At 39.0% G+C, this 23,621-nt stretch overlaps 1 pseudogene across 1 annotated transcript in view; it reads left to right on the top strand.

Moving 5' to 3' along the window:
• Nucleotides 1-1,493: 1,493 nt before the first annotated feature.
• Nucleotides 1,494-23,621, top strand: part of Gbp6-ps2 (guanylate binding protein 6, pseudogene 2) — a 36,696-nt pseudogene continuing 14,568 nt past the window's right edge. The window contains exons 1-5 of the transcript XR_015672600.1: nt 1,494-1,586; nt 17,770-17,962; nt 18,939-19,066; nt 21,270-21,379; nt 21,552-21,748. The product of XR_015672600.1 is annotated as a guanylate binding protein 6, pseudogene 2 (transcript). The remainder of the gene's footprint in view (nt 1,587-17,769; nt 17,963-18,938; nt 19,067-21,269; nt 21,380-21,551; nt 21,749-23,621) is intronic.

Raw genomic sequence — 23,621 nt, 5'->3', positions numbered from 1 at the left:
CTGAGAGTCTCTCTTGTATTCTGTTGGTGATTCTTGTGTCTATGACTCCTTGTCTCTTTCCTAGGTTTTCTATCTCCAGGGTTGTCTCTCTTTGTGATTTCTGTATTCTTTTTATTTCCATTTTTAGATCCTGGATGATTTTGTTCAATTCCTTCACCTGTTTCATTGTGATTTCCTGTAACTCTTTAGTGACTTTCTGTGTTTCTTCTTTAAGGGCTTTTACTTGTTTACCTGTGCTGTCTTGTATTTCTTTCATGGAGTTCTTCATGTCCTTAAAGTCTTCTAACTTTATCATGAAATGTGACTTTGAATCCAATTCTTGCTTTTGTGGCATGTTGGGATATCTATTACTTGCTGTGGTAGGACAACTGGGTTCTGATAATGCCAAATAGTCTTGGTTTCTGTTGCTTAGATTCCTGTGCTTGCCTCTCACCATCTGGTTATCACTGATGAAAATTGGTCTTGCTTTCTCTGACCGGAGCTTGTCCTTCTGTGGTCGTGTGAGCCTGTGATCTTAGGAGTGAGAGCACTCCTGGTTGACCAGGTCTTTCCAGGCATGTTTTGGTCCAGAGGGATGTGGGACAGCCTTAGCTCTGGGAATAGATGGAGACCAGAAAGGTCCTGTCCCAGGTCACTTTGTGGCTCTTGCACCCTGTGCATTCCTAGTGGGTCTTTCCTTGGAGAGTCAGTGGAGCAAAAGTGGTTTCTCACTTGTGGGCTTAGGAGTGAGAGCACTCCTGGGAGACCAACTCTTTGTGGGCAGGTTTTGGGTCTGGTTTTATTGGTTTTAAATTTGAACCAAAGGGGAAAAAAGAAAGGAAGAGTTGAAGGATAAACAAGACAGAAGCAAATAGAGAAGAGAAGTGAAGAGAAGAGAAGAGAAGAGAAGAGAAGGGAAGGGAAGGGAAGGGAAGGGAAGGGAAGGGAAGGGAAGGGAAGGGAAGAGAAGAGAAGAGAAGAGAAGAGAAGAGAAGAGAGAGTTGCCAGAAGACTGAGAATCCAGACATAATTTCCTGACAAAAACAGAATTTGATTTTCTTTCTGTGCCTCAGTTTCTATAAAACCACAAGAAAATGTTTGTAATGCATTGAGCTAGAACAACTGTATTCTACCAGGAACTTCTTCCAAGAATGTAGTAAGTACTTACTTGCCAGGGGTTGGATTAGATGCTATGTGTATGACATGGGCTTTGACACACTTGCTGCATGTTTAATGTAACCACCCAGACAACTTATATGTACCTATTTTGACAATTCAACTTCAGAATGACAGATCTAGCCTTCTTAGACTGCTATAAATATTCACTTTCTGAAGTATCTTCCAAAACTGAAACTGTTTGGGTCAAGATATCAGGTTCGGACACTCAGTTTTCTGGCAATATTTCCAGCAATCTTTTCATGGCTATCCATTAGCAGCTCTGGGTATTTTTAGTTCCATGGAGAGAGCAGTTCTTCACATGTTTTCTTCTGTGATTCAGATCTCTGAAGGACTTCAGAGCTAAAAGAAGAGCAGACAGAGACAAGCAGTGGTGGAAGTCCTCCCTCTTACTAGTGGAAATCCTCCTTCTCAGTGGAGAAGAAAAGCAGGTAAGAACTTCTCACCTTCTTACTAATGCAGGGTACTAGACTTAGAAGAGAATCCCATAAACCTATAGGTAAGAACCACAGCATCAAGTAAACTGCACTTCTAAAATAATGTGTGACAATGACATCCTGTTTGGACTTCTGATACTTTGTTTAGTGATGACTGTAGTTAGCCATTTCTCTCACTATGGCGTAGCTGGATACCTGTGCTTCCAGGTGTGAGAATTTGCTGTGAGAACCTTGTTGTGAGCCTCTTGTTTTCATAGAAGTACACAAGTCAACCTTTTCTAATGGGATTTTCTTTTCATATGAAACAGAGACTCCCATGGGGAAACTGAATAAATAAATATTCATTTATTTTTAAAATGCAAAATAAATAACAAATAAAGAGATTGACTTTCCCAACAAAACAACTCTCTCCCACTCCAAAGAGACTTGTATTTCAAGAGTTGTATTTGAAGAGGTCCATGTAGGGAGTCACAAGACTCAGCTCATTCCTTGCAAAAATTATGACACAATCTGATAGAGTCCATGCTGAGATGGAGTTCAGATATATCTCAGCATTACCTAGCTATATCCCTAAAGGCTCAGTTTGTGTCTGGTAGATGTTTGGCTAAAGCTGAAAGTTGAAAATGTCTTCAGAATGTTTTTTCTTAAAGCTTGCAGTTTTTAAGGGACATGGATTTCATTGTCATGGAAGGAATTTGCTCAGTTCAGCCAAACTGCAGGTTAGAAATTGAGAGGAACATGGATATGTTCTTTCAAAAACAAGATTAAAAATAGTAAAGCCAGATGCCACGAAAACAGCCCCTGGAGTGAGGAAAAAGAAACTGAAACTCAGGAGAGTGGAGGAAGGTGTCAGGTCCAAAAGAAACTGACAAATGGCCAACCGTGGCACAGTCCCAAAGTGTCTACTGGCTCCAGGCTCCCTCTACACTTAGCTCCTCTTCTCACCCTGTCCCCTACTTAAACTTCTCCAGCTCATAGGTTTTCCTTCCTTGAGCTTCTTATTCCAATATAACACTGCCATTTTAACCATGTACACTCTTGGGTCACTCTCTCTTGGCTCTGTCTTTCTTGGTCCTCTTTGCCTCTTCTGTCTTCCTCCTCTCCCATGATTTGCTTGTTATTCTCCTTTTTAGCTCTCTTTCCATTCTCTCTCTCTCTCTCTCTCTCTCTCTCTCTCTCTCTCTCTCTCTCTCTCTCTCTCTCTCCTTCCTTACTTGCTCTCTCTGCCCCCAATTTGGTCTATTGCTTTCTCTTTCTGCTCTGGACTCTTCCAGATGCCCCTTGATGTATTCTCTCCATCGTATTTCAACAAATCCTCCTTCTAAGTCATACCTTGAAGTAGTCATGTCCTCACTTTATATTTCTGATGTCAAACCCACTCCCTGGGACATAAATGAACCCTTTTCAATGGGCCCAACCTCATAATCAAACCAAACTGCTAATATGATTTGTAAGGTATGTATTGATCATTTGTTTCTGCTGGCTTTTACCACCCATATTCTATCCCACATGCTAAGGTCTTCAGCCTCTTCTTCCATAGTAGATGGAGGCATCTACTATGTTTCTGAACTGTGATTCAGGGCATCACTTGGTCTCTCTGGCTCTGCTACCATATGCCCCAAATGTTCAATACATGGACATATTTCTTTCTTTCTTTCTTTTTTTTTTTTTGGTTCTTTTTTTCGGAGCTGGGGACCGAACCCAGGGCCTTGCGCTTCCTAGGCAAGCGCTCTACCGGTGAGCTAAATCCCCAACCCCACATATTTCTGATAAGACTCTTCTCTCCAGTTATTGGAAACTTCAAGCCAGTAGAGTTTTGCCTTAAACCTTTTCCGTTTTCCTTCTTGGACTCAGAGATATTATTAAATCCTTGCTATCTTACTGCAAAGGGCTTGGTGTCAGTGCAATCAATCAATGACCAATAAATGGCACACTTGATTTTCAAATTCTCATATGATTAGAACTCATGCCACTACACATACAAAAGATCCCCAAATTTCTTATATCTACACTGTCTCTGCTTTACATTTATGAAAGTCTCTAATATCTAAAGTTTTTCTAATTTTCACTTGTGAAAATCTTTTACATTTATGATTTTTTCTGCTCTCAATAAATATGATATTTTTATTGTATAAACTCTTTACATCAGGATTTGTAAGTTCACTGGGTATGATTAAAATAAATCTGTAAAATCTGTAACAGAAAGTTAACTTAAACTTATAAAAAAAGGATGATAGCTAGAAAAATCTATGCATACCATAACTGTAACTTGGATTCAATTCTTGTTTAGAAAAATGAATCTACTTCAGCATAGTGTATATGTAGCTTATGTTCCTCTCTGGTTAGGAAAATAGATGTTTTAAAAATAACAACCATGTGACTTGCCTCCATCTTGGCTGATGACCTCAGCAGAATGGAAGCAGCCATGTGGCTGGGCGTTCTTCTCTTTAGTAAGGTTAAGAAAGAGTACTTGCCATGTTTACCACCATATTGGTTAAGAACACAATACGATGTAAACTGACTAAGGCAATACTAATTGTACCAAAAATATATAAATAACTAAAAATCCACAGCCTCCAAAACTTTGACCTACAATTTGTCCTGCTTACAAGATGTACTTGAGGTAATGGTAGCTCAGAACTTATGGGAAAGGCCAACCAGTGACCAGTCCAATTTGACATCCATATCACAAGAGGGAGCATATGCCGGACACTGCCTATGTGGTCAGGAGTCAGAGGCTTGATAGCACAGAGACCCAATAAAGAACCAAATACTACTGGCAAATAACTAAATTAATTAATTAATTTATTTATTAAAAACAAAAGTCAATGAAATGATTCCTAATGATATTCTGCTCTAGTTATAATTTTTAGCCTAGTTCAATCATCAGCAGAGAAGCATCATCCAATAACTGATAGGAACAGATGCAGCCAATCATTTGGTGGATTCAGAAAGGAAACCACCAGGAAGCTTGAGGAAGGACTGTTGAAACCAGAAGGGTTGAGAATACCATGAAAACAGGGCCTAAAAGAATCAACTAAGCAAGACTCATAGGGGCTCACAGAGACTGAAGACACAGTCAGGGAGACTGGCTTAGCTCCTCTCCATATTTTATAGCTGTGTAACTTAGTTATTGAGAGACTCCTAACAGCGAGAATGGGGGAGACTCTGACACTTTTGCCTACTGTTGGATTCCTTTTCCTCCTTCTGAGTTGTCATATCCAGCCTTGATATGAGTTGTGTTATAATACAGCAGTGCCTAGTTGTATTATAACTTGGTACACTGTATTCAGTTGAGACCCCTGGGAAGCCTGCTCTTTTCTGAAAAGAAACAGAAGATCAGGACCTGGAGAAGACAGAAAGTAGGGGAGAGAGAGAGAGAGGGAGGAGTATAGGGAGAGGGATTTGCAGTTGGGATATAATTACTATAAGCTTCTTTAGCTACACACCAAATGAACTTAAACACAGACAGGATGTGAAGGCACCACTTCAAATATTGGATGTTGCTTAAAGCAACTGTGATGTAATTAGTAAGAAAGCAGAAAGCAGACCAAGAGTGCTAGAGAGGAAGAGTTCACAGGAAATACCTTACTTCCTCCTATACATCTTTACTTCGTTTTCTTTTGGTTTTCCACTTAGTAGAGGAGAGGTAGGAAAAAGTGAAAAGAAGAGGAAAGAAGGAGTGGAGAAAACAGAGGATGGAAACATATAGGAGAGGAGCCAATTATTAAAACAGGAAGGGAGGCTAACAGCAGAAATTGAGAGGAAAGGTATCCAGAGTGTGGGAACAGTTGTCTGAGAGATGAGCAGGTGGCAGGGAAAGCAAACTGAGACACCATTCTTAATCCTGAAACCCTTTAACCAATCAAAACCAGGGTCTGAATCCCATAGGAGGAAGCAAGGGATAAGGATTGAGTGGGTGCTAGGAATTAGCACTCTGCCCTACTGAAGGGGAAGATCTGGTTAGAAGCCAAGTTCAGATTGTATTTCCTATCTGGTGGAATTTTCTGTCATGGCTTTTCAAGTCCGGTTTATCTGTTCAGTAATTTCGTTTTGAGGTTTGCTTTGTGAGTTTTTATTTGGAGTCCTTACTTAAATATTCTGAGTTCTCCTGTAGTTATTGTTTCTAGACTCTTACAATCATCTAGTGTTTGTGTTCTGAAATCAAGTGAACACAATTTGTGGAATATTTATAATTCTTATGTCCTTTTGATGAACTGTTCCTTCAATGATATGTAGTAGCTAATTCTATCTCTTCTGATTGTGTTTGGTTTAAAGTATACTTTACAGGTATGAGAATTGCTACATCAACTTGTTTGCACATAGCATTTACTTAGTTTGATTTCTACCCATTGGGTCTCAGGTTATGGGTGTCTTTTCAGATATGTGTATTTCTTGAAGACAACAGGTAGTTTGTTCATGTTGTTCATAGTCCAGTAGCCTGTCTTTTAATTGGTGAGTTAAGGGTATTTGTATTCAGAGCTATGCCTCAGAAGATTTTGCTATTGTTTATGAATTTCCGATTATTGTTCCAGTTGTATGTCTCATTGTTACTTCTTTTTTCCTCTCCTGGTATCACTTGATATTTTCTGGTTTGCTGTGTTTGATAAGATTTGTTCCTCCTTTTGTCTGTCCTCCATCTAGCCATCCATGAATTTGTGGATTGCATTATGACTTATGCAGGAAACTTCCTCCTTCTTCCCCTTCCCCTTCCTCCCCCTCCTCCTCCTCCTCCTCTTCTCCCCCTCCTCCTCCGCCTCCTCTTCTCCTCCTCCTCTTCCTCTTCTTCCTGCTTCTCTATTTCCTTATCCTTCTCTGTAAAGTACTCCTTTAAGAATTTTCTGAAGTTCTAGTTTAGATGTCATGAATGATTTTAACTTGTTTTTCTTGCAAAACTTTTATTTTTTCACTTACTTTAATAAATTATTTTCTGAATATTCCCATCTTGATTACTTTTAAGACTTGGAATTTTTCAAGACATGCTTTCCTGGCCCCTTAAGTTTTTTCACAGCAACAAATCTAATGTGTGGGCCCGTGTGTGTGAGCGTGTGTGTGTGTGTGTGTGTGTGTGTGTGTGTGTGTGTGTGTGTGTGTGTCTTTGCTGTGTTTTTTGTATTTGCCAGAAGTATGCATGCTCTGGTTTCTCACTGTTCTATTTTTCCGCTGTTTTTTTTTTTTTGTTTGCTTGTTTGCTTTAATATGAATCTTCTTTGGGTGTTGTCTTCTGTTGAATTTGTATTCAGGTGGGGGGCAGGGAAGTCAACTGTAGTAACTAACATTATAGTTTAACATGTGTGACCTAAGAGGAAAAGTACTCTGTCTTGAGTTGAATTCTCTGTAGAGTTCATTCTGCTGTGCAGCATCATTTGCTCTGGTATCCATAAGAGTATAGCTCACAGAGAACTCAGAATTCAGGTTCTTTAGGGATGGAAACAAGCTTCTTCAGCTTCTGTGGTCCCCACACAGCCAAACTTCCAGTTGCCTAATCTCAGCACTATATCCAGTCTTGCTTTTAGAACCCTTGCCTCTGTAGTTGCTTTTTGGTTTCTGCCAGCCTTCTGTTATATGCTCCTCAAAACACTTAAAAAAGAAAAGTTTTAAAATAAAAAAAAAAAACCAAAAAGAAGAACAAATTAAACTTTGGGGGCAGGATTGATAAAGACTGCAGCAGAGATGTATGATCAGACATTAGAGATCACCAGTCCTAGGTTTTGGAAAAGATCAAAAAAGTGATAACCCTATAGCTAGATTAGAAAAAAATAAACAGTTTAAAATGAAAGTGGTATTATATCTGAGAATAACACACAGAGTAAGTGTTTATAAGGAAGTAGTATCAAAAATTATAAGTCATTGCTTGGCAGAAGAATAAAGAGGAGCCTCAGTTTGTTGACTGTGCCTATTTTTCCATTACTAACACAAAGCAGTGGGTGCTTTGTAAAGCAGAAACACTTGTATACCTCAGCTGTGTGGCTGAGGTCCAAGATCAGACAGCCCCATGGACTCAATCATGGTGGGATTGACTAAGGAAAGGGAACGTCACAAGGTAAAGAGAAAGACATGAAGATCCTGGAGCGGCCAGTAATGGCTTCCAACTAGGCTTTATGCTTTAAAGTCTCATACTATCTCTTTCCAACACCACACTGTGAATCAAGATTCCAAAGTATGGCCTTTTGGAGACACACTAGTCATCTCCAAATCCTAGAGGAACACTCAGCAGTAGCAGGGTTTCTGTGACAGAGAAGCAGCCATAAGAAGATGCAGGCTGGGCTTAAGTGACAGATTTCTCCAATTCTTATCACACTCATAGGAAAACCTTATTAGGAACAGACTTAGCTATCTTTTCTGAGAAAATACAGGTTTAACATGAATCAAACCATTTTGCAAAGAATTTTGGTAATTTCTCTGCAAAATAGATAGATAGATAGATAGATAGATAGATAGATAGATAGATAATAGATTATTTTGAAGTAAATAAAAGAAGGAAGTTAAATGGTTAAGGAAGGATAAAGAATTTAAATTAAATTATAAATTAAGTAGGAAAAATCCATATAAAGCCACCTTTACTATCCCAAAACACCTTACAATAATACTCCTCCTATGCAGTACAAGGTTTTGTGGGTTCAGGAGGATGGCAAACCTGCCCTTTCTCTCATTAACTAGTTCCATTAACTAGTGGTTAGAAGAACCACCCACATGAGGAGATTATTTTAAGTAACAAGATTTAAAGAATAATATCTGTCTTCTTCATCTCAGACAATTACACGGGGCCCCCAACTTTCAGAGTCATTGCTTATATAAAATGTGTGCATATGTACTGAACAGTTTTCAAACAGCAGGTGGTTACAAAGGTCTCTTACAGGCAAATGTTTGACAGTTCTGTCCGAGAAGTCCCTCCAAGCCCTCCCACTACCTCAGCTCCAGAGCTGACTTTCATGGTTGTTGATTCACTGCTGTGAACCAACCAGTTTCATTTTCATATCCTTCTCACACACTCAGAATGTTGTACATTTACTTTATTACTTTCACAAAATGTCTCAACCTTGTAGAAGGAAAAAAGAGACCAGTAAGGAAGCCAGTCCTTCTACCATGAACAGCAAGAACAGGCAAGAAAGCTCACATCTTTTCCCAGAGCTCTTCTAGTTCTGGGTAGTTCTGATCAGTGACATGGGGTCTATAATACCTGGAAGGGGATGAGAAGGTTTTATATTGGATAACTAGCAGCTGAACATGAACCAAGGGACAGAATCAGATATCAGGAGTGGGTATTGTAAATGCAGAACGTCCTTGAGTGCCAGACTGGGCTGCATTCAGCTGGAACTCTGAAACAGCTAGGCTTGGCCTTCCCTATGTTCACATGGTGTCTGCTGAATGGGGACACAATTAAGTGACCATGGACAGTGACTGGACTTGCTCTGTCCTTCTCATACTGCATCTAAGCAACCGGAAAGACTGCTCATGTGTTTTCCATGAAGAGGAGACATGAAAAATGTAAATAATACAAAATTAAAAACAGTGAGAGGCAAACAGCCACTGACACTGTGGAGGCAGAATGAAAACTCTGGAACTCAGAGGGAAAGCTGAATACCAGGATAACTGGCTTCTGAGTGACTTCTCTCTTCATTGGACAGACTCATTCCTGGTGCCCAGACCTTACCTCTCACCTGCAGGATTCAAACCTGTGTTTCACTAAAGAGTTCCTCTACTGAAGCCCCTGCAGTGTGGGACTAAGAGTAGTGTCTGTGCTTACCTTGTCTCTCACAAACTCAGGCCTTCAGAAAGTTGTTCCTGAAAAGACCTCCCTTGAGTTTCTGGCCAGGTACCAGCCTCATTCATCAACTTCTCTCTCTGCACTGTTAGCTCTTATCTCTGCATCCTCCTCTCTTCCTCGCTTCTCTTTTTGTTCTTCTACTAAACAGAAATATATAAAACAGGAAACCTAAAAGTGGGCCACAGGAAATAGCTCTTTTATCTGAATAAATTCTTCAAGACCTTGACCTGGTGCCATGTTTTTAGACTTCTGGTCACAGTTGCTTTGAACTGTGCATTTGGGGTGTTAACTCAGACCCAGCCCCATTTTTGTTACTGTCCTGTGTAGCTGAGTAAGCTTCAGAACACTGCTCTGGCACTTAACATCTCCGATGACCAAAAGAGCACAGCTCTTACTTCTAATAGATATTCTTGGGTATTAGCCCTCTATCTGTTGTAGGATTGGTAAAGATCTTTTCCCAATCTGTTGGTTGCCATTTTGTCCTAACCACAGTGTCCTTTGCCTTACAGAAGCTTTGCAGTTTTATGAGATCCTATTTGTCGATTCTTGATCTTAGAGCATAAGCCATTGGTGTTTTGTTCAGGAAAAGTTCCCCAGTGCTCATGTGATCGAGACTCTTTTCCATGTTTTTCTTCTATTGTTTGAGTGTATCTGGTTTGATGTGGAGGTCCTTGATCCACTTGGATTTAAGCTTTGTACATGGTGATAAGAATGGATCGATCTGCATTCTTCTACATGCTGACTTCCAGATGAACCAGCACCATTTGTTGAAAATGCGATCTTTTTTTCCATTGGATGCTTTTGTCTCCTTTGTCAAAAATCAAGTGACCATAGGTGTGTGGGTTCATTTCTGGGTCGTCAATTCTATTCCACTTGTCTATGTGCCTGTCTCTGTACCAGTATCATACAGTTTTTATGACTATTGCTCTGTAATATTGCTTGAGGTCAGGGATGGTGATTTTCCCAGAAGTCCTTTTATTGTTGAGTATAATTTTAACTATTCTGCGTTTCTTGTTATTCAAAATGAATTTGCAAATTGTTCTTTCTAACTGTGTGAAGAATTGAACTGGAATTTTGTTGAGGAATTCATTAAATCTGTGGATTGCTTTTGGTAAAATGCACATTTTTACTATATTAATCCTGCCAATCCATTAGCATGGGAGATCTTTCCATCTTCTGAGATCTTCTTCAATTTCTTTCTTCAGAGACATGTAGTTCTTATAATACAGAACTTTCACTTGATTGGTTAATGTCACATCGAGGAATTTTATATTATTTGGGACTATTTTGAAGGGTGTCATTCCCTAATTTCTTTCTCAGCCTGTTTATCCTGTGAGTAGAAGGCTACTGATTTGTTTGAATTAATTTTATACCCCGACACTTTGCTGAAGTTGTTTATCAGGTTAAGTAGTTCTCTGGTGGAACTTTTGGGGTCACTTATGTATACTATCATATCATCTGCAAATATTTTGATTTCTTCCCTTCCAATTCGTATCCCTCTGACCTCCTTTCATTGTCTGATTATTATGGCTAGGACTTCGAGTACTATATTGAATAAGTAGGGAGAGAGTGGGCAGCCTTGTCTAGTCCCTGATTTTAGAGGGATTGCTTCAAGTTTCTCTCCATTTAGTTTAGTATTAGCCTCTGGTTTGCTGTATATGGCTTTTACTGTGTTTAGGTATGGGGCTTGAATTCCTGTTCTTTCTAGGGCTTTTATCATGAAGGAGTGTTGAATTTTGTCAAATGCTTTCTCAGCATCTAATGAAATGATCATGTATGTGGATTTTATCTTTCAATTTGTTTATATAGTGGATTACGTTGATGGTTTTCTGTATATTGAACAATCCCTGCACCCATGGGATGAAGCCTACTTGATCATGGTGAATGATCATTTTGATGTATTCTTGGATTCGGTTTGCAAGGATTTTATTGAGTATTTTTTAGTCAATATTCATAAGGGAAATTGATCTGAAATTCTCTTTCTTTGTGGGGTCTTTGTGTGGTTTGGGTATAAGAGTGATTGTGGCTTCATAGAAGGAATTTAGAAGTGCTCTGTCTGTCTATTTTGTTGAATTATTTGGACAGTATTGGTATGAGGTCTTCTATGAAGCTCTGATAGAATTCTGTACTAAACCCATCTCGTCCTGGGATCTTTTTTGATTGGGAGACTTTGAATGACTGCTTCTATTTCTTTAGGAGTTATAGAGTTGTTAAGATGGTTTATCTGATTTAACTTTGGTACCTGGTATTTGTCTAGAAAATTGTCCATTTCGTCCAGAATCTCAAGTTTTGTTGAATATAGGCTTTTGTAGTAGGGTCTGATGATTTTTAAAATTTCCTCAGATTCTGTTGTTATGTCTCCCTTTTCCTTTCTGATTTTGTAAATTTGGGAAGACTCTTTGTGCCCTCTTGTTTTTCTGGATAAGGGTTTATCTATCTTGTTGATTTTTTCAAAGAACTAGCTTTCGGTTCTGTTGATTCTTGGTATAATCTTTTTTGTTTCTACTTGGTTGATTTCAGCCCCGAGTTTGACTATTTCCTGCCTTCTACACCTCTTGGGTGTATTTGGTTCTTTTTGTTCTAGAGCTTTTAGGTGTGCTGTCAAGCTGCTGATATATGCTCTCTCCTGTTTCTTTCTGCAGGCACTCAGAGCTATGAGTTTTCCTCTTAGCACCACTTTCATTGTGTCCCATAAGTTTGGGTATGTTGTACCTTCATTTTCATGAAATTCTAAGAAGTCTTTAATTTCTTTCTTTATTTCTTCCTTGACCAAGTTGTCATTGAGTAGAGCATCGATCAACTTCCATTTATATTTGGGCGTTCTTTCCTTATTTTTGTTATTGAAGACCAGCCTTAATATGTGGTGATCTGATTGGATGAATGGGATTATTTCAATCTTTCTGTAACTGTTGAGGCCTGTTTCGTGGCCAATTATATGGTCAGTTTTGGAGAAGGTATCATGAGGTGGTAAGAAGGAAAGATGGAATGTTTTTTAAAGATGGAATGTTCTATAAACATCTGTTAAATCCATTTGGTTCATAACTTCTCTTAGTCTGTCTATGTCTCTGTTTAATTTCTGTTTCTATGACCTGTCCATTGATGAGAGTGGGGTGTTGAAATCTCCTACTATTATTGTGTGAGGTGCAATGTGTGCTTTGAGCTTTAGTAAGGTTTCTTTTATGCCTGTAGGTGCCCTTGTATTTGGATCATAGATATTTAGGATTGAGAGTTCATCTTAGTGTAGTTTTCCTTTGATGAATATGAAGTGTCCTTCCTTATCTTTTTTGATGACTTTTGATTGAATGTCAATTTTATTCAATATTAGAATGGCTAATCCAGCTTGCCATTCTGGTGTAATTCTGATAGGTCTGCCTTTATATGTTACTTGACATTTTTCCCTTAATGCTTTTTATATTCTTTCTTTGTTTTGTGCATTTGATGCTTTGATTATTATATATCATGAGGAATTTCTCTTCTGGTCCAATCTATTTGGAGTTCTGTAGGCTTATTGTATGTTTATTGGCATTTCTTTCTTTAGGTTAGGGAAGTTTTCTTCTTTCATTTTGTTGAAGATATTTCCTGGCCCTTTAAGTTGAGAAGTCTTCACTCTCTTCTTTACCTATTATCCTTAGGTTTGATCTTCTCCTATTGTCCTGGATTTCCTGTATGTTTTGGGCTAGGAGCTTTTTCTGTTTTACATTATCTTTGACAGTTGTGTCGGTGTTTTCTATGGTATCTTCTGCGCCCGAGATTCTCTCCTCTATGTCTTGTTTTCTGTTGGTGATGCTCTCTTCTATTATTTCTGATCTCTTCTCTAGGTTTTCTATCCCCAGGGTTTTCTCTCTTTGTGCTGTCTTTATTGTTTCTCTTTCCATTTTTATCTCCTGAATAGTTTTGTTCATTTCCTTCTCCTGTTTGGTTGTGTTTTCCTGTAGTTCTTTAAGGAATTTGTGTTTCCTCTTTAAGGGCTTCTACTTGTTTATTTGTCCTGTATTTCCTTAAGGGAGTTATTTATGACCTTCTTAAAGTCTTCTATCATCATTATAAAATGTGATTTTCAACCTAGATCTTGCTTTTCTGATGTGTTTGGATACCCGGTGTTTGCTTTGGTGGGAGAATTGGGCTCTGATGATCCCAAGTAGTCTTGGTTTCTGTTGCTTGGTTTCATGCACTTGCCACTTGCCCTCAGGTTGTCTCTGGTATTAGTTAGTCTTGCTGTTTCTGATGGTGGCTTGACCCTCCTGTGGGCCTGTGTGTCAGCATTCCTGTAGATCTTTCTCCTGTTTTCTTTCAGCCAGTTATGTGAACATATTGTTCTGCTCTCAGGCTTGTAGTTGATCCTGGCAGCTGGCTTTCAGCTCTCTGTGAGGGAAGCAACCAGAAGGGTCCTACCCTGACTGCTCCTAGATCCCTTTGCACAGGGTGCAGAAATGACACTAGGCATCTTCCTCGAGTCAGGAATGTGAGCAGAGAGTAGTCTCCTCTGAGTTTTCAGGAGTGTCTACACCTCTGAGGTTCTAGCTCTTTCCACCATAAGATTTGGGTACAGGCGCTGTTTGACCAGTTCAGTTCAAATCTGGACCCAGATCTGGACCACTCAGCTCCTGCGGCTGACTGCTCCTATATTCCTGTGTTTAGAGGCACTATGCAGTTTCCTCTTGGGTCAGGGATGTGGGCAAAGGTTGGCAGAAGTGGCAGTCTGTCCTGCCCTGCAGTTTCGGGATTGCCTGCACTTCTGGGTGTTCAGCTCTCTCTCCCACAGGGTTTGGGAGCCTATTTATCTTAAACATTGAAAATAGTTGAATATCAGGATTCTAAGTTGTAAATAAAGTAAGATTACTAAAATGAGATGTATAATGCACTTAGTACTAAGCACAGTCAAATAATGAAGATGATGATAATCCTATTTGTTGTGTTTCATAAAAAAAGAGAAGGAATATGTTTGGTGGTGTGGTAAGGTGTAAGGGAAGGGACTGACTCTGTGGGCCCATCCCTTCCCTCTGAGGGACCAGCCCCACCATGGGATAGTATAGAATAGAGTTGAGAGAGAGAGAGAGAGAGAGAGAGAGAGAGAGAGAGAGAGAGAGAGAGAGAGAGTGGAGGCTGGCCATGAGCATGTGGAGAGAGAGAGTTGGGGAATGGGGATAGAGTGGGAGCAGGAGGCAGAGACCAGAAGGAGAGCAAGAAGGCAAGAGAGACCAAGGAGGAGCGAGCAGCCCCTTTTTGTGTGTTAGGCACACTTGACTGTTGCTAGGTAACTGTGGGGCAGAGCCTAGACAAACTGCTAACAGTAACAGTTTCATAAAGTTTTATACCTCAGCAAAAAAATCATAGATGAAGACACTTTTAAAAATACTGCTGGAAACATGAGGTAGGTGATTTCAGGTAGGCTGGAGGTATCAGGCAACACAGTAAGGAAACCTTAGCCATCATCCTGGATGCTCTCTGACAACTGCTTACTCTTTGGATGGGTGGAAGTCAGGGTTCTGCTTGTGTGTTCCAAAAATATCTTCCCTAATTAAAGGGTGTTAGGTCAAACACAGAAGTGACTGATAAACGTGATGGCAAGTCTGAGGTAGCAAAGAGACTTTGGTTCTGAGCCTGTAACATTCCACCTCTCCAGAGTCCCTGAAGTTTCCTCAGTGCGCCAAGTTTGTACAGCACTGTTGTGGAGTGGTTCACATGCTCTTCTTTCTGGGGCCCTGCTTCACACCTTCCACATTTTGAAACAGTTTCTAGTCCAGAATGGCCAGTTTCCATCAAACATGTGTTGATATCATTCCTGAGGCAGCAGCATAAGGGCCTCTGTGATTGACAAATTGATTGAGAAATGTACTTTATTTTTTATTGGGTATAACATTTCAAATGTTATTCCCTTTCCTGGTTTCCTGTCCTTAAGTCCCCTAATCCCTTTCCCTTCTTTTCTATACTGGTGTTCCCATTCACCCTCCTTTTACTGCCCTGTGACATTCCCCTACACTGAGGGTCCAACCTGGGCAGGACCAATGGCTTCTCCTTCCATTGGTGCCCAGTAAGGCCATCCTTTGCTACATATGCCGTTGGAGCCATGGGTCAGTCAATGTATAGTCTTTGGGTAGTGGTTTAGTCCCTGCAAGCTCTGGGGGTTTGGCATTGTTGTTCTTATGGGGTTGCAATCCACTTCAACTTTTTCAATCCTTTCTCTAATTCCTCCAACAGTGGTCCTGTTCTCAGTTCAAAGATTTGCTGCTAGCATTCACCTCTGTATTTGACATGATTTGTCTGTGTCTCTTAGGAGAGATCTATATCCAGTTCCTATCAGCATGCACTTCTTAGCTTCATCCATCTTACCTGGTTTGGTGGCTGTATATACATGGGCCACATGTGTGTCAGGCTCTGAGTGTCCTTTCTTTGAGTCACTGCTCTAAACTTTGCTTCCATAGCCCCTCCTATGAATATTTTCCCCTTTTAAGAAGGAGTGGGAGCATCTGCATTTGGTCATCCTTCTTCTGGAGCTTCCTGTGGTCTGTAGATTGCATCTTGGGTAATTTGAGCTTTTTGGCTAATACCCACTTATCAGTGAATGCATACCAAGTGTGTCTTTCTGTTCTTGAGTAACCTCACTTAGGATGATATTTTCTAGTCCATTCCATTTGCCTATGAATTTCATGAAGTCATTGTTTTTTATAGCAGATTAGTACTCCATTGTGTAGATGTACCACATTTTTTGAATCAATTCCTCTGTTGAAGGGCATCTGGGTTCTTTCCACATTTTGGCTATTATAAATAAGGCTGCTATGAACATAGTGGTGCACGTCTTTGTTGTATGTTGGATGATCTTTTGGGTAAATGCCCAGGAGTGATATAGCTGGGTCCTCAGGTATTGGAATGTCCAATTTTCTGAGGAACCTCCAGACTGATTTCCAGAGAGGTTGTACCAGTTTGCAATCCCACCAATAATGGAGGAGTGTTCCTCTTTCTCCACATCCTGGCCAGCATCTATTTTCAACTGAGTTTTTGACCTTAGACATTCTAACTGGTGTGAGGTAGAATCTCAGGGTTGTTTTGGTTTGCATTTTCCTGATGATTGAGGATGTTGAACATTTCTTTAGGTGCTTCTCCGACATTCAATATTCCTCAGCTGTGAATTCTTTGTTTAGCTATTTACCCCACTTCTTAATGGGGTTATTTGGCTCTCTGGAGTCTAACTTCTTGAGTTCTTTGCATATTTTGGATATTAGCCCTCTATCGGAGGATAGATATGTAGGATTGTAAATATCTTTTCCTAATCTGTTGGTTTCCATTTTGTCCTAATGGCAGTGTCTTTTGCCTCACTGAAACTTGGCAGTTTTATGAGTTCTCATTTGTTGATTCTTGATCTTAGACCATAAACCTTTGCTGTAATGTTCAGGAAATTTTCACCAGGCCCCATGTGATCCAGACTCTTCTTTACCTTTTCTCCTATTAGTATGAGTGTATATGGTTTGATGTGGAGGTCCTTGATCCACTTGGACTTAAGCTTTGTACAGGGTGATAAGAATGGATTGATTTGCATTCTTCTACATGCTGCCTCCAACTGAACCAGCACCATTTGTTGAAAATTGTGTCATTTTTTTTTCCTCTGGTGACCAGCGGTGTGTGGGTTCATTTTTGGGTCTTCAGTTCTGTTACATTGATCTGTCTGCCTATCTCTGTACCAATACCATACAGTTTTTATCACTATTGCTCTGTAATACTGCTTGAGGTCAGGGATAGTGATTCCCCCTGAAGTCCTTTTATTGTTGAGGATAGTTTTCACTATCCTGTTTTTTTTTGTTATTCCAAATGAATTTGCAAATTGCTCTTCCTATCGCTATGAAGAATTGAGTTGGAATTTTGATAGGGATTGCATTGAATCTGTAAATCACTTTTGGCAAAATGGCCATTTTTACTATATTAGTCCTGCCAATCCATGATCATGGGAGGACTTTCTATCTTCTGAGATTTTCTCCAATTTCTTTCTTCAGAGACTTGCGGTTCTTATCATATAGATCTTTCACTCAGTTGGTTAAAGTCACTTTAAAGAGAGAAGCAGAAGGAAATTTGAAAAAAGATAGAAGTTATCGAAAGAGGGCAGGAAGTATCAGTGAAATGGCCAATACCAAGGGAAGCCTGAGTCAGCTGGAACTCTGAGACAAACATTTGCCCCTGACATCCCCATAGAATGTATTGCCTTGTCTTCTGACCAAACATTTGAGTGTTTGATTCTATACATGGAACAAGAAAATATTGTTGTTTTCATGTGCAGTTTCTGTCATTGTGGTTTGATGGGGGCTGAGGAAACTAGTCCAGTTCACAGTCAGGAAGCTATGATGTGCATGCCGTGAATAACTACCATTTGAAATACCTTCTGAATGCCTTATTGGAATGACAGTCTCTTTGGTTCTACAGGCTGTCATGGCACCAGGAACTATGAAGTCCCCCATGTGTCTGGTCGAAAATAAGAACAAGCAGCTGCTGGTGAATCCAGAAGCCATCTATATTCTTAACAATATTTCTCAGCCTGTGGTTGTGGTGGCCATTGTAGGGATGTACCGCACAGGAAAATCCTACCTGATGAACTGCCTGGCTGGTCAGAACAAAGGTGAGTGTTGTCCTAGACAAGAGGCCAAGGCTCCATATCTTTATGATTCAAGTTCTTACATGTACTAGAGACACATATAGGAAAGCCAACCCACTGTCCTAACCTTGAGTCAATCATAGGCTTCAATCCTTTTTCTTGTTTTACTTCTATTAATTAAATATCTTATGCTGCTCCTCAGAACCCTACACAATTTGTTTTAACTTTTTCTTACCTGACTTCTTTTGCTGCATCTCCTCTATTCTGAAAAACGCTTTGATTTCTGTGTGGAACAGGTACGTCACATTAAGGTGACTTTGTTATCTAAAATACAGCAATCTTTCTGGAATAAACATTACACTATGAATACCCCATACTTCATTTACCAATTTTTAAAGTAAACTACTATTCTTTCAATTCCTTGTCTATTCCCTCATACCTTTATATGTTTCAAGTCATCCATCTTCTATTTTATTTGAAAATTTAATTTACCCATTTATTTACAGATACATTGCTTCTTTGAGTCTGGTTTCAAATGTCCCAGTGTGGTTTAGAACTCACTTTGTAACCGATGATAATGTTGAATTGATCCTCCTGTCTCTATTCTTCTCAGTCTTTAAAGCCTGCTTGTTCAGACTCATTCTTGTCATCAAAGACTTCACTTCATTGGATTCAGAAGATGATTTTTCATTTCCACCTTGGACCCTTACTTGGCATTGTCCATAGGGCTGACTTCTTGGTTCTCAAAGCAGATGCTAAATGAAACCAAATTCTCATAGTGACATGGGGACAACTTTATTTTATTTTGGGAGATGTTCTGGCATACTGAAATAATGATTTGAAGTTCCTTAGTTGCCTGGTCTATAAGCCAACACACACACACACACACACACACACACACACACACACACACACACACACGTATACATACACATAAATATATACATGTATATTATATATATATTTATTTATACACATATTTTTTTCCTCTTCCCTTCAGGCTTCCCTCTGGGATGCACAGTTCAGTCTCAAACCAAGGGCATCTGGATGTGGTGTGTGCCTCACCCAACAAAGCCAAGTCACACCCTGATCCTTCTAGACACTGAGGGTCTTGGGGATGTAGAAAAGGTGAGTCAGCAAGTGAGTGACGCACGATGTTACTTTTGATTTCACTTTGTATTTTAATAATCTCTTGCAATTTCACATGTAAGGTATAATCTCACTTTCTAGAACCAAAACTATAGAAGACGACTTGAACTTGATGCTTTTAACAACACTTCCATGGACAACAATAATAACGACAACAAAAAGTCAAATATTGTGCTCTGTTAGATAAAGCATTTACTTCCTTTCAATAAAATGAATGATTATAGGGAACTGAGCCAATAGTCTTTTAGCAGCTCAGTCTTAGTCTTTTAGAATTAGCATCAAGCTGGTGGAGAAGATAGGAAAGATTCTGCTCTGAATACAGTTCCATAGACATATGTACCCAATGGCCTTAATCTATTGCTATTGATTCATCAGTATTTAAGTAAGGTGGGATCCCATGAGAACAGACATGTGGTGAGGCTCATTGGCATGAACTTCTAGATAAACACCTCTGGAATATTAGGGGGAACAAATAAGGTTGAGAGAAATGGGTGCACCCCCAAGGTTCATTGACTTCCAAAGAAGCTATGTTTCAAAAATGATTTCCCTGCCTTGAACTGGAATAATGATTCACAATCTGAAGTTTGCTCTGTAGACCTGGCTCATTGCCAGGCTGACACCTCCAAAGGGTCATTCATGAGCTCTCTCAGAGCCTGAGCATTAGTCCTCCCTAGAATGTGGTCAATTCTGTGCTTTATGGGCTTCATCACAAGCTGATAAAGGTAAATGTGCCCTAGAGAAGCAGAGAGACAATGAAACTTGTCTCCATGAACGGGCCCTTTTGAAGTCAGCATTAACTGTGAATGGCATTTCCTGTGGATATTTATTAGCTACACACAGAACATTCAACTCAGCTGTGAGACCAACCATACTTCCGAGTTTCGATCAAATCAAACATTTTTAGGTGATTTTTTTCAGTTATTTTTTACATTATGAAATACATTTTTCTTTTCAATTTTATCTTGTTTTAAGACTGACTTGTAAGGAAGATTGGTCTTTATATCTTTCCAAAGTGGAATTAAGGATCCTACTTTCCTTTTTGAACCAGACACCAAAGTTATCTTCCCACTATTTAAGAATTTTATTCTTTAGCACAGCTTGTAAGATTGTTTTTTTTTAGTTACTTTTAAATTTTGCTGCATGAAAAATACTTCCTTTCATCAAAATGTCCATGGAAAATCTCCTACTAACCTGTTTTAGTTTTGCATTTATTTAAGGGCTCAGGGCTAAACTTTATGCACCATTCACAAAAAAATATAATTTCTGTATTATGCTATAATTTAGACAGTAGTATAATTTATATAAACAAGATAGACTGATTTTTAGGGTCCTTTGTCATCTTGCCTGAGAATTCACCATTCAATCTTTTACCCCTGCAGGAGCAAACAAAGTTACTCTATGCTGGCTGGAAGGATTTCCCAGGTTCCGTTTATAATGGTGTTTTTATCTAGAGGATGCTGGCGTGCTGGCTTCTACCTTCATGTATCATGAGTCCGTCATGTACTTACTCTACCAAGTCCTTAACAGTTAGCAGTTGGTTCGCACAACATCTTAGCCAGTGCTCTTTTTCCAACCTTTATACCTATATTTAATTTGATATGGCAATTCTTGTAATTCTCTTAATTATTATTAACAGAAAAGCTCTTTCTGTTGAACGAATCTTATAAATTTGCCATTCTCGTTATTTTCAGTGGAGTATAAGGACAGCATAAAATATCTAGTTGACATAAATGACTGCTTATTGTCTTTAACTGGATACGATTGGAGGCATCACTTCTGTGAAACATATGGACAAGAGTCAAATACATGCTAACTGATTAAATACTAGCCCCCACCATTGAACATCTGATTTTATTCCAGACACCATGTTAAGTTTTATAATATTCAGTGTGTTAATCCATGTCATCATAAATTTTTTTAAAACAAGAAAGAAAACATGTTAAAGAGAATATCATTAAAATTTTATTATCAGAAAAATGTAACAACAACAACAACAACAACAACAACAACAAAAATCCTGATGTAATCATTAAAGCTAAAATGTGTGCTCATGTCCTAACATCCTGTTTCTTCACTGAACTAATAAATTACTTGAAACTCAAGCAAGCAAAGATCTGGATGAGCTTTAAATGAGAATTAAGGAAAGAGTTAGCTCTAAAGACCCTTCCTGTGTGACTTCTAGGGTGACCCTAGGAATGATGACTGGATCTTCGCCCTGGCTGTGCTTCTGAGCAGCACTTTTATCTATAACAGCATGAGTACCATCAACCACCAGGCCCTGGAGAAGCTGCAGTATCCTTCAAAGAACCAATGTCCTATCTTCTACTGAGGAACTTAGGGGAATAAGAGTTTTGCATGGCTGAGTTTCTACTGGTGGATCAGATAGGATGGAAAAAAATGTTTGTGCTTACTTTTTCAATAAAGGAATTGTGATTTGGGTTCCTTTTCCTTAACCAGGTCCTGGTTATGTGACAAAACTCACAGAGCTCATCAGAGCAAAGTCTTCCCCAAGGTCTGATGGGCTAGAAGATGCTAGAGAGTTTGTGGGCTTTTTTCCAGATTTTATCTGGACTGTACGGGACTTCACTCTGGAGCTGAAGTTGGATGGTCACTGCATCACGGAAGATCAGTACCTGGAGAATGCCTTGAAGCTGGTTTCAGGTATCAGAGCTTGGACAGGGTACAGAGGATCTTAATATTGGGATGGACACTGAGCAGTTCTGTCATGTCTCGTGAGTAACATGGGCATTTGACAGAGTATCTTAATATGGGGGGCATTCACTGAGTATTTCTCTCACATCTGGAGTTACATGGGGATTTCATGCTAGACTGAAGTCTGTAGAAATGGGAGCTAGGAGTTGGGTGGATATGCTTAAGGTTAGAAGTTTAATCTCAAGAAGAGCAAAGCCCAATACCAAGCAAGGATATTTAAGGTCAACTTGCACTTTACCCACGATATACCTTAGCATCAAATGAGAAAAGAGGAAAAATTTTGCACAGCAAGCACTCCTCTCTGCTCCCTTGGCACCTGATTTTGTTGCTGAAAACCACTAGATTCTTATTTGTTAGACACAAAATCTCAACAAAAAGCTGCCTGTTGAAATAATATTTTTCACATACTTGGTCTAATTGTTCCAAACTAGAAATACAACTTTAACAAACTCATGGTGGTATATTCTCCATAAAATGTTTTTTAAATAGCAACAAAGAAAACTGTCTCCTCAACTTACAACTTTTTACCTTTTCAATATGTCTAAAACCCATCAGAACAGCATGCTACCATCTCCATCATGGCTTCCTGCTCAACACAGGCTTTTGTTCTAATCTCAGGCAGTAGTTTCAATGTGTTGTATCTACACAGCTATGTCACTGATGAAAGATTTGAAGAAACACCAACTCTCCTTCACTCCTTCTTCCTTCATTCCCATAGTTGGCAAACATTCTGAAGCTACTGTTCCAGGATTAGGAGGACCAACTGCTGTCAGTTTCTATAAAGTCCTGCTCAGAGTCTGAAGAGAAGTGGCTCCTGTCCATATTAGTCTTAAAGGCAGTGGTGACATTTTAAGTGTTCTTTGGACATTTGTACTATAAAATAGCTTCCTATTTCAAGACTAATTTTAGTATCATAGTGGTATTGTCATGAATCCTCTTCTCAACCTTTCCCACTTACCGTTTTCTACAGAAAACTGAGAATAATCTAGACTTAAACCTAACTTTTCAATCAATAAGGCACTAATTTAGTAATCATGTAATTTTATACAAGCCACTTATTACCCCAAAATACATGCAGGCATAGAATGCTTTAAAACTAGCAATAATTTTAGTCTTCCATGTCTACATAGGTATTTCCTTAGTTGAAGCCTGATTTGCAAAGAAACGTGGGTCATCAATTTTTAAATGGTGTGAATGTTATCCTATAGCCTTGTATATATGATAACCTTCAAAAAAAAAAGACCACTCAGGACCAGCAGTGCATAACCAACACAAAGGGAACTCTTAGTGGTTTGGGAAGTCTTACAATGCTTTGTCTATGCATCTTTCAACCTTACAAGTATTTTGCTTATGTATTATTGTCCCAAAACTTTTGTATGGGTCTTCTGTGTAGATTTCATTGTTTGTGTGTGTATGTTTCATTTGTCTTTTCTCTGAATTTTTTTCCTGTTTGCTTGTTTTGTCCCAGTCAAGTTTTTTTTTACCATCCTCACCATCATCATTATTATCATCATTATCATTATTATCATAGGTCAGTTTGTTTTCTAATGAGAGAGGAAAAGGAAGAGTGTGGATTTGTGTGAGTGGGGGAATGTAGAGAATCTGGGAGCAGATGGGGAAGGGAAACTCTAAACAGATTATATTGTAGAAAAGCAAATATACTTCAGTAAATTATGTACATTAAGTTACATATAATTGTAGACATAAACTTATATAAAATATAATTTTATATTATAATTATATACAATTATTAACTTTACATAAATATACTATGCAATAAAATAAATATATTTGTATAACAATAAACAATGCACATGTTTAT

This window comes from Rattus norvegicus, chromosome 2, assembly GCF_021556685.1.
Source record: "Rattus norvegicus strain SHRSP/BbbUtx chromosome 2, alternate assembly SHRSP_T2T, whole genome shotgun sequence".
NCBI classification, from domain to species: Eukaryota; Metazoa; Chordata; class Mammalia; order Rodentia; family Muridae; genus Rattus; species Rattus norvegicus.
This window is presented reverse-complemented; position numbering and strand designations above follow the sequence as displayed.